This window comes from Lycium barbarum, chromosome 2 (genome assembly GCF_019175385.1).
Source record: "Lycium barbarum isolate Lr01 chromosome 2, ASM1917538v2, whole genome shotgun sequence".
In the NCBI taxonomy this organism is placed as follows: domain Eukaryota; kingdom Viridiplantae; phylum Streptophyta; class Magnoliopsida; order Solanales; family Solanaceae; genus Lycium; species Lycium barbarum.
The window spans coordinates 108,063,347-108,074,060 of NC_083338.1; the positions used below are offsets into that span (position 1 = coordinate 108,063,347).

Here is a 10,714-nt window from a genome sequence, read left to right on the forward strand (position 1 = left end):
TTTCAGTTTACGGTCCGTAAACTGAGTCGTATTTTACCATTTAAACTTTGGACAGAAAGTTAAATTTTTTCACTACAAGAAAACATGGTTTTAACGACCACTTCTTAACGAAGGGATATGAATCCGGTTGTTAGAAGCATATTTATAACGACCAAATATTTTTCCAGTTGTTAAAGTGAAATTTGAGCCTAGGAATAACGAGGGGATAATGTTTGACCGTTAAAAAGCATGATATCCGGACGCTAAAACTAATTATTTAAAAAAAAGGGCGCTAACCTTTCCCTCTTATTTTTTCCCAATACACTAGACCACCCACCCCCACCCCCCCGCCGGGACCCCAAACAAAAGAAAATCCCTCACGTTCTCTCTGTTGCGATTTTCCCCAACCCACCATCGAATAAATGAAAGAAAACCCCTTATTTTCTGCACAAAATTTACAGTTACTGAGCACGAAGCAACTCAAGGAAGAATCACATACGATTTTAGAGTCCTCACTGCGACTAATCTTCCGTTTCTGTTGAAGTGGTCTAGGGTTCCGTTTCTGTTGAAGTGGTCTAGGGTTTCGTCCACCTTCTCATCAAGGTATGTTTTCTGCCAAGTATCTAAACTTCCAGTCGTAACTGTTGTAGAATTGAAAATTCCTTTATTGTTCCAATTATCTCTCTTGGTGATACATTTTGTTCAAATATAATGATTTTCTTCTTAGAATTGCACGTTTGCTTATATAATTACACCCAGCTTTTAGGAGCATTACCGATTAGTGTGCAGAAGTAGCTTTTTTTCCCTTTGATTTGTTGTGATATAACTATGAAAATAGTTAATGGTGTTATTTGATTAGTATTTTTAGTAATTTAAACTTAATTATTGGGGTTCAAAAAAGATGTTCTTGCATGCAGTTTCAGTAATAATTTCACTGTGTTTATCACTTAAAGGGAAAAAATCAGTACGGGTAGGGATTTAGTAGCTCAGTTGGTTGGCTACTTGAACTTTCACTTTGTTGGTGAGGGTTCGAATCCTAACGTTGTAATCCCCTCCCCCATTTCCCCTTCCCCTACCCCCCTATGTAATAAAAATAATTTTTTTTAAAGAAAAGTTTAAAAAAAAAATCGGTATGGAGTTTGGGGATAATATTGATCATTAACCGGATGAGTAATTATGGAATAGTATGCTTAGTATAGTCAACAAAAAACTAATAAGCTCATAGCAATATTAAGGAACTCATACTAGGATACTATACTGTTGTCACTTGAATGGTGTTTGCAAATGGGGCAAGAAAAGTACGAATTATGTGCCATTGCAGCATAGAACAAGGCTCTATTTTCATTGACATCAAATGCTTTCAACCTATTGCTGATGTGCTGCCTAAAATAGAATGTGAATTTATGTTGACGGTAGCACTGACATGGTATCTGTAAAGTGAACTATGAAATATTTATTAACTAGCTGTATTGTAGCAAATCACTTCTGCACCGCCTATTCCATGTTCAAAGTCACATTTTAAGACATTTTTGGACAAACCTGGTTAGGTGATCTTTGCAACAACAGAGGAGCCTAATTTCAGGTTTGTCCAAAACCTTTCACTTAGCTTTTTTATGTTTGGACGCAAAGCTAAACATCTGGTGAACTCAAATGCTGAGAGAGAGTATAAAATCCGTAATCTTCTATTTATTCTATAGCCAAAGTGACGAATTTGCAAGTCTTACAGAGTGTGTATGATAAATGAGCTTTGTCATGTATACTGTCTCTTAAATAAATTATTTTCTAAACCTCTATTTTGTTAATGTGAAACATCTGACAGAGATACCCTGTAAAAGCTCAACTGAGTTTTCACCTCCCACCCTCCACCCTCCACCAGTCCACCCCCTCTCTTTGCGATTTGGTGTTAAGGTACATATAATTTTATTATGTAGCTGCCTAAAAAATATGAGTAATTGATTCTGCTGAATTTGGTTACCTTGCATATGAGACTGAATAATCGGCTGTCAAGAATTTTTGGGGTCCCAAGCTCAGTTTCAATACCAATGTGTTGGGTGTATATGTTACATATAAAATAATGAAAATGACTCTGCAGGGGTTATAATTTGCATTTTTTTTATTTTAGTTTTCCATGTCCCAAATATCCTCTGAGCCATTGTTATTTCGTTTTAGCAATTTCTTTGATTTTCCATTAGTTGAACAGAAGATAGTCGTGCGACCATATGGGATGTAGACGCTTTAGGAAAATTTAAGATGTGCAGTTCTTTCTCAGTTTCCCCACCATGTTTGTAGTTACATAAATGGAGAAACGCAGTCCATTCACTGTACAAATGGTGACTGTGATTTTTTTTTTTTTTTTTTTGCAACAATTTTTTTTTTGGGCTAGTTTTTGAAGTGTTTTTCTTGCGATTTACAGGTGCATAGCAGTTGATGCTTGCATATGCATATTTGTTCCTTGTATCATGCAATCAGTGCATATATTGAATATATTAATGTCTAGCCTTATTCATTTCACTTTTTGCAATTCTTGCACTACTTTGTGATTTGTATTAAGGCATTGGCCTAATTGTCCTCATTTTTGGCTTGTTGATTTCTTTCTAGATTTTATACTAATAGATGCCTGCATTTTAGATTAGCCTTATTAGTGAGATAATGCGTGAGGTATCTTTTAGTTACAATTTTGTCTTTGGCTAAGTGCATTTTCCTTTGGTGTAGTTTTAAACATAACAGCTCAACTGCTTAATCTATTTCGTTTTTCCTACAATCTCTCTTGTTAACAAATTGGAGCAAAAATGGAGTTTCACGTGAGGCTCTCATAAACGATGGGTCATGGAGTCAATCATTCCACCTCTCAAACTAGAACAAACACTAACAAAATAGTGCTATTTTAGTTTTTGTTCGCTGGGTGGAGGTTAGTCATTTCAGTCTTGCTCATTTATATATAATTTTTTGCAAACTATCTAATGTACTCCATGAGAAAATATAATAATTTGCTTTGACTGCTTAACTTGGAAAAGTAAGCATAATGGACACCATTCTTTTACTTTTTAGTAGTTTTAATATTGGGAAATGTCTTACTTTTAACTGAAATAATAATTATTATTAGTACCTAAGCAAAGGTAATTCAACTAATTATAACTAACTATTAATTATCAAGATTGTCTCTCTTTATTGAAAGTTAGTCGACCAAAATGATGCTACTTTAAATTTCAAACTGTATAAGGAAGTGACAGAGTAAGTTCTGCAGTTATTCGGTGCTTCAGTTTAATTGAACATTTTAAACGAAAAACAAAAAACTGAATCTTTTTAATTTTAAACTGAAACTTATCAAATAATCGAATAAACCAAATTTCTCTGGTTTAAACTGTTTAATGCCCACCCTGACATAGAACACAAGAAATACTAGAAATCAAAGCAGTAACACAAGGTTGGTTATAAAATGAAGTTTGGTATATGAACAACAATTAAATATGAGAAAAGAACAGAATATTCCTTTTTCTATTTTATGGAGTCCTTAGCCAATGACGGATGGCGGCTATCTTTCACCTTTAAACTGTTGTCTTTCATTTGTATCTTTGTGGGGTTAAAGAAAGTGGTTTTCTAGTATAGAAATTTTGGGAGTGCTTCTCTCCAGCTTCTTTTGATTCGAGGAAAATCAAGAAAAATCAGGAAGAGACGCCTCAAGTTGTTTGCTGGTTAGTTTATTAATTGATTGTGTTGGGGCATATGCCTGATCAAACATGTCTTGGCTAATGTGGTAATACATACTACTTGTTAGCTTTGGTTTTTTTAAGACTATACAAATTTATGTAAATTCAATACTATTGGTATATCGCCTTTGAAGTCTTTTATTTGCTCTTCTGATTGCATTAATGATGAAGCTAGGGTAGAAGACTCTCCAAAAAAGCCGACAATGAGGAACCATAGATCCATCAAATTATGTTATTGTAGATTACATCTATCTCTCTATATTCTTTTGTTTTATGTGCTACTTTTTCGCCAATATTTTTTGAATTTGATCTAGCCAAGGTAATGGTAAGCTTGCCTCTATATCTAGAGAAGTCGAATTTATGAACTTCAGTTGGTTGACTCCACTGCAGCATGCATTTTCTTCACTTTTTGTCTAGTGAGACAGGAGATAAATGAAGTTATTGCATAGGTGGCGTGTCAAAATTGTCAATCATCAAAAAATATATGTAAACATTCTTCAAATGTGCATACTCCAATAGATAAACAGCTTGATAGTGTGATGTCTCTGAAATTTTGGGGTTCTGAAATTTCGGGATTCATTTTTATAGATTCAACTTTATTTTCTATTACATGAATTTTAGAAGTAATAAGATATCAAGGTCTCTTCTTTCTTCTTTAATGGTTTATTCTTTGTTACTAAAATCTGACATATACTTGTTCTTTGAACAGATCAAGAATTCAAAGTTGAAGAACCTGTCCTTGAAGAAAGTGTAGAGCAAGTTGAAGTGGAGAGGTTTTTTTTTTGTTTTGTTAGGGATGGTTCAAAGACGATGTCTTATGTACATATTCCTCAATTTTGTTCTCTCATTTTAGAAACTGATAAAAATGTTGTCGTACAATTTGGATGGATATTTTATGGTACTATGATGTTTTAGTTCTTTGTATTAACAATGAAAATTTATATGAATATAGATTATTGTTCTACTTCCGGATGTGTCTTGGTCTGTGCGAAAGCATATGAGATCATTAGCACGGTTCATGTAATATAAATTTTTGCAATTCAATGGGTAGTAGCAAAAGGAAAATTGGTTGTTAAAAGTAACATACAATTAACGAAGGGAATTTTCGTCGGTAAAATCACTTATAACAACCAAATTAGCTGGTGTCATCAAAGATTATTAACGACCGGATGACTTATTAGCGAAGGGAAAATCCGGTCGCTAAATGGATGTATAACGAACGGAATTTATGTTGTCGCTAAAGGTTCTTTAACGACCAGCTTTCAATCCGGTCGTTAACTTTCAACGACAAGGCATTTAACGACCGGTGACGACCAGATTATTTCCCGTCGTTATTGACTAATAGCGACCGGATTTGGTCTTCTAACGACCAAATTTCCCCTCGCTAAATACCTATTTTCTTGTAGTGTTTGGAACGTTGGAGGACGATGGCAGTATACGGTCCGTAAATTACTTTACGGGCCGTATTCTATTTTACGACCACTGGCCGAATTGAAATTCTACAACTTTCTTATTTCCAAAAATTCATGAATCGTCATTCCCTACTTAGTAAAACATCGTACACTCATACTCTTCGTTGGTCTATTCATTGTACGTTCACGGAAAAATTTCCGAGGTGTAACATAATAGAACCGACGAAAATCTCAATAAGACTCGTTTACTCAAAACTCCACTATTGGTCAAGTTTTTTTTTCACTTACTCAACTTAAAATCCTCCAAGCTCCTCAAATTCCATCAAGACTCACCCGAATACCTTGGGAACCGTACACCCATCCCTGCAGGTCGAAAACACTATAACAGAGCTAGTAGAAGGGTCAACAGGGGTAAAAGGGTCAAAAAGACCTAAATGATCGAATGGGTCGTTACATCAGATACCAATTGAACAATCGTTCGTCCTCGAACTATAAGGAGAGGTACGAAAAACCATCGAGTAATCAAAGAATCTTCATTATAACCTTCCAAAATCCTCCACAGGCAAGAAAATGCTGATAGCACCTGTTGTTCATCGTATTAAGCAAAACTTCCTTTAACTTAGCTCAAGGACCTAAATTTTCCATATTTTCCATACTCGAAATTTCTTACACAACTGATCCCTGACTATAAGAACTGACCCCGCTTGAATTCCGTGATTTGATATAACCATACCTCTGTATGCAATCGATTGATTCCACAAATATCACTCTAAACGCCACAATCCTTTAACTGTGGCCACAAACCATGCCCAACCTGAACCGATAAAATATTATGATTCTACTAACCCTTCTTCCACACCTTCCAAGGCCGTCCTTCGAATTAAGAATCCTTAGAACACTTAGACACACGCCATTAGCCAAAGCCTTCTCAAATCTTCAAATCACCATATTGTAAGCATACCTACTGATTACCCTGCCGAGCCAAATCCGTAAGAAACCATCTGATCACCCTAAAGACTTCCCATAACCCTTTGTACCTTCTCAAACCATCACCAAGTACCGACGTAAACCATTATAACTATCCAAATAGCTGCGCTCGGTGAAATATCATCAACTCCACTTGCAAAGCTCGGTAAACCTGTCATACCTCAATTCTGAATTGAAATCCATCGTATCCGTGAAGGTGATTTTCTAGAATTCCCATAAGTCCTGGTAATATAAACATAGTCCCCCCCTCCCCCAGCTCTAAATGAACAATTCTTACTCAGAATAAATGCACAACTTCCTGAATATCACCAATGGTCACCCAAACTGACTCCAAACCTTCTCGAAATCAATCATAGTCCTTTCACACATCTATGGCGACTGATCCTAATCCTTTTCTCAAAACCAAACAATCTTAGGACCCTACAAATTACATGGTAAGAGTTCCATACATCTGCGGTAACCTCTTCTATTACTTTTATCATGAATAATTGACCCTGTGCCGTCACCTCTACTCAAAAAGCTGAATTTTATCCAAGTCATCAACTTAGTACGGAAGAACTATACCTTATGATTGCAATCTTCATGTTTCTAAGCTTTCACTCGATACGCAAATCTGATAGAACCCCATGAACCCTAATTACATCAAATTCTCCTCGTGCTTCCTCTTAACTTGCCCATAACTCCAAATATCTCAGCGCAAAACCTGCGACTTCATTGGATACACCCTCAACCATCGAATCTATAATTGTAACACCTTGATATGCCTTTAACAATTTCAAAAATATCAAATCTTGCAATCTCTGCACTAAGCCTCACGCACTACTCCCAAGTCTTTAATATCCGAAATAAGCCTCGCGCACTACTCCCTAGTCTTTAATATCCGAAATACTCACCCATGATATCCAGTTAATAACACTTACAACCTAATTTGCTACCACGAATACGATCTTACCTTGAAAGTATAACTCTAGCTTTCAAATTATAGAGATTCTCATGATTCCTTCTTGTTAAACAACTCTAGCCCATCCCTTGAAGAGTGCAACAAACTTACCCATCTTGATACAACGGAAGACACCTATCCACTAATTCTAACACGTCAATCACCTGAAATTTGCTCCCCACTAGGTCACGAAACCTGAAAAAATTTCATCATAACACTTAGTCAATTTCTGTGGACTTTCTTCTTTAAGCGTACTTAACAATCACATCACATCTGAATGATGCAAAACAACACCACCATACACCACACCTAACTTCGAATTCAAGTCCTTTCCTTTTTCGAGAGTGCACCTTACTCCTTCCGTTTCTAGATCAATCAAGCATTTATCTTCATTCTTCAATTCCCATATGATGTTTCAAACCACGTTCACCGCTATCGACCGAAACTCCCTCAAACCCGCTCAAGAGTGTACCATTATATCATAAGTCCTGGAATAATAGTTGACCCAACCTTGAGATAGTATAATGCCACACACTCAACAATTGAGAGTTCCCTTACCTCATCCGTCTTCAAAACCTATCACTTCTCTAAATCCGACACATCTCAAATACAATTGTTCAAGAAGTCTCTCCACTAGAAAATACCTACTAACTCTGGTTATCCCTACATGAATCAATAATTGTCTATGCAATACCCTAAACCTCCACCGAACCGATTCAACATCCATAGGGTGATCTATAATTACTGCACACACAATCTTACTAACGTCCTTATATAACTTCACTGAAGTACCCTGCCAAAATCCCTTAACTGAAAATCCTTCTTCTATCTTGATTCATAAGTTTACTAACCCAATATCGATACCCAAAAGTTCTAGAGGGTACTTACCTCTCTTTGTTTCAACCGGTATTGCTGATTGTTAACTCAATTTTTGAATAGTTTCTTCACAGCTTGAATTAGTTCAAAACCATCATTGATCTACCACTTCAAATGTCCTTATTGACCAACCCCTCTAGGGTCCTTAAACAATGCTTTCCCTTGAAGAACCACCTCTTGCCTTAACCCGAACCAGAAAACCTCTAACAAATCGTGTGATTATCCTTCTCATCCGATCAAGTACGAGTTGTAACACCAGAATTGCAGGAACTAGCCGAGTCTTACACCAGATACAATGTCCACACCCCTTGCCCAAAAATAGATGTGACGCCCGATAACCCCTTGAGTACTAAAACTTCACACTTGCCCATCACTATAGTCATTTCTATTAGTCAACCACCGGCCCCTATTAGCCTATGACATAACCGAAAATACCAACTCATTCTTGAGCCCTTACATCCACTCTACATTATACAACCGCAACACAACTCTAAAAATAACAAGCTCTTGGTTCAAACGATTCTCTAACCAACCTTGAAACATAAATGACCCTGCGAACACCCCCTTTATTGAAGACTCACAGATGCATAATTCCTTAAGTTTCACTCGTCACAAGTAACCTTGCCTCTTGATCTAGAATCGATAACTATTTTCCTAAAGGAACACACAAACCACTAGTCCTTACTCCACTGCCACAATTTTGTCATGTCAAAGCCCAACTTAACTTTTCATAACCATATACGACATCCACCCTCGTACAACTTTCAACCTTATCCTGACGAGCACATCAGATGCCAATTTTTCCTTTCATAAAGCGGAGATTGATCCATGCAAATTCTCTTCCTTACGCCTCTGTCCCATAGGAAAAAAGTACTCTTACTAATATAGCCCGAGAAATCCCACTTCCTCACACCTCACCACAAAAGTTGCCTCTTATGTACTTATTCTCCACTTCTCTTTAACGTCTTAACACAGTCCCTATCATTTTTTCAAATCTGACAATCCTTCCCAGGCTTATACTTGTTCCTATATATCAACGTTTATACTCTGCCACTGTTGAATCATTGACTTGCCATTGGTACACTCGTCCCACCCAAACTATCAAAATAAACTTCAACGATGCTGGAAGTTCCCAAACGAATCACACCTCAAGCAAATCATTCTTGTTAAGACATAATTTCACTTCTGTGACTTTCGAGAAACTAATCATTAAAGACATGGCAATCATGCAACCCTCCATATTATCTCTCCCATCATCCAATCATATCACAAACTAAACGAGTATGAATCATAACCCCACACAATCGAATCTTTAAGTCATGGCTGGAAACTGAACTTGGGAGTTCATATCCCGGATGACACATGTCATACCATACCACGCCATATCATATCAAACCACTCATTTATGAATTCAAGAATGTGTCCTCACCATCTATAAGAGATTATAACAAGTTCAGATACCAATTTGAACTAACTCGAACAATAAGAATGAAAGAATGGAAGTTTCCTAAATGTTCTATAGCTTCTCAAGGATGGATATGGACGTCTATGAACCATTTCTCAAGACTCTACTAGATATTTCTTTAGAACTCGTGAGACTAGTCAACCTAGAGCTCTTATACTAACTTGTCACGACCCAACTCGTGGCTCGTGAGGGTACCCACACTGTTCCCCCTGGTGGGCGAACCCTTCCCTTAAGACTATATAATTCTAGTTAACATTCATCAATGGGGAAGTAAACAGAGATTGTACTAACAATGTTAATATATATAATAAGGTTAATGCGGGAGTGCTAATACATGGTAACCCCAAAACCTGGTTTGAAACTAGTACATGAGCCATTAATACATAAATACATAGTCTAATGGATACCACAAGTCTCAATACTAGAAATATTGTCTCAAAAGTACAAAAAAAGACAGCTATATAAAGGAAAAGTCTCGGGGCTGCCGATATGGCAAGTAGCCCTGGGATCACTTGCGAGGACGGAAATTGGAACCAGCAACAAATTCTACACTCAAAGAAAAGTACAACAAGTGTAGTGTAAGTACAAACACATGTACTCGTAGGTATCATAGGTCGACAACGATTAGTTCGTGCATATAAATATACAGAAATTAACAAGTAGAGCAGATAAGCAGTCAAGCACAGACACAATAATTATTTAGGTAAATCTTACAATAATGATAAACACAATTGGTTTCAATAACCTCAAGTTGAAAGCCTAGGTGAAACCTCTAATCCATAATTCTGTCAACCATGAAGCAAATCCTTACAAACAAGCAACAACTCAATAATCATCAATCCAAAAAAATTAATGAGGAAATGTATCATGCAATGATGTGGAATGAGATGCAATGAAATACAATGCAATGTAATTCCTCCCAGGCCTCCACTCTGTACCATACACATATGCTAAGGACAATGTCTCATAATAATGACCCATGGGGGACCCACGAAGTTCATGTACCACTCTCGCTTTGGAATGCACCTCAAATCACGAGCACTCTCTTTCGCTCCGATAATAACCTTATATCACGTGCACTCTCTCGCTTTGGAAATGACCTCGGATCACGAGCACTCTCTCTCTCTCTCTCTCTCTCTTTGACGCTCTCCAACAAAGACCTCGAAAGTTCCACTCTCTCACTTATTATAATTTCAATAGAAATCATATCAATTCAATATCACGTGAAATATGGGATGCATGCCATGCATGAATCAACCTCATCAATATCACATATCGTAGGCTCCATAAGGAATTGCCATGAAGTACAATTTAAACATATGTTCATCCATAATATCCTTTCTCAATT

The 10,714-nt window shown here is 36.8% G+C and overlaps 1 long non-coding RNA gene across 1 annotated transcript; it reads left to right on the forward strand.

Annotated features, from left to right (window-relative positions):
* The first annotated feature begins 324 nt into the window (after positions 1-324).
* On the forward strand, positions 325-4,654 carry LOC132626730 (uncharacterized). The gene is made up of 2 exons (XR_009577597.1): positions 325-582; positions 4,396-4,654. It is a non-coding gene; the product is annotated as an uncharacterized LOC132626730 (long non-coding RNA).
* Positions 4,655-10,714: the final 6,060 nt, after the last annotated feature.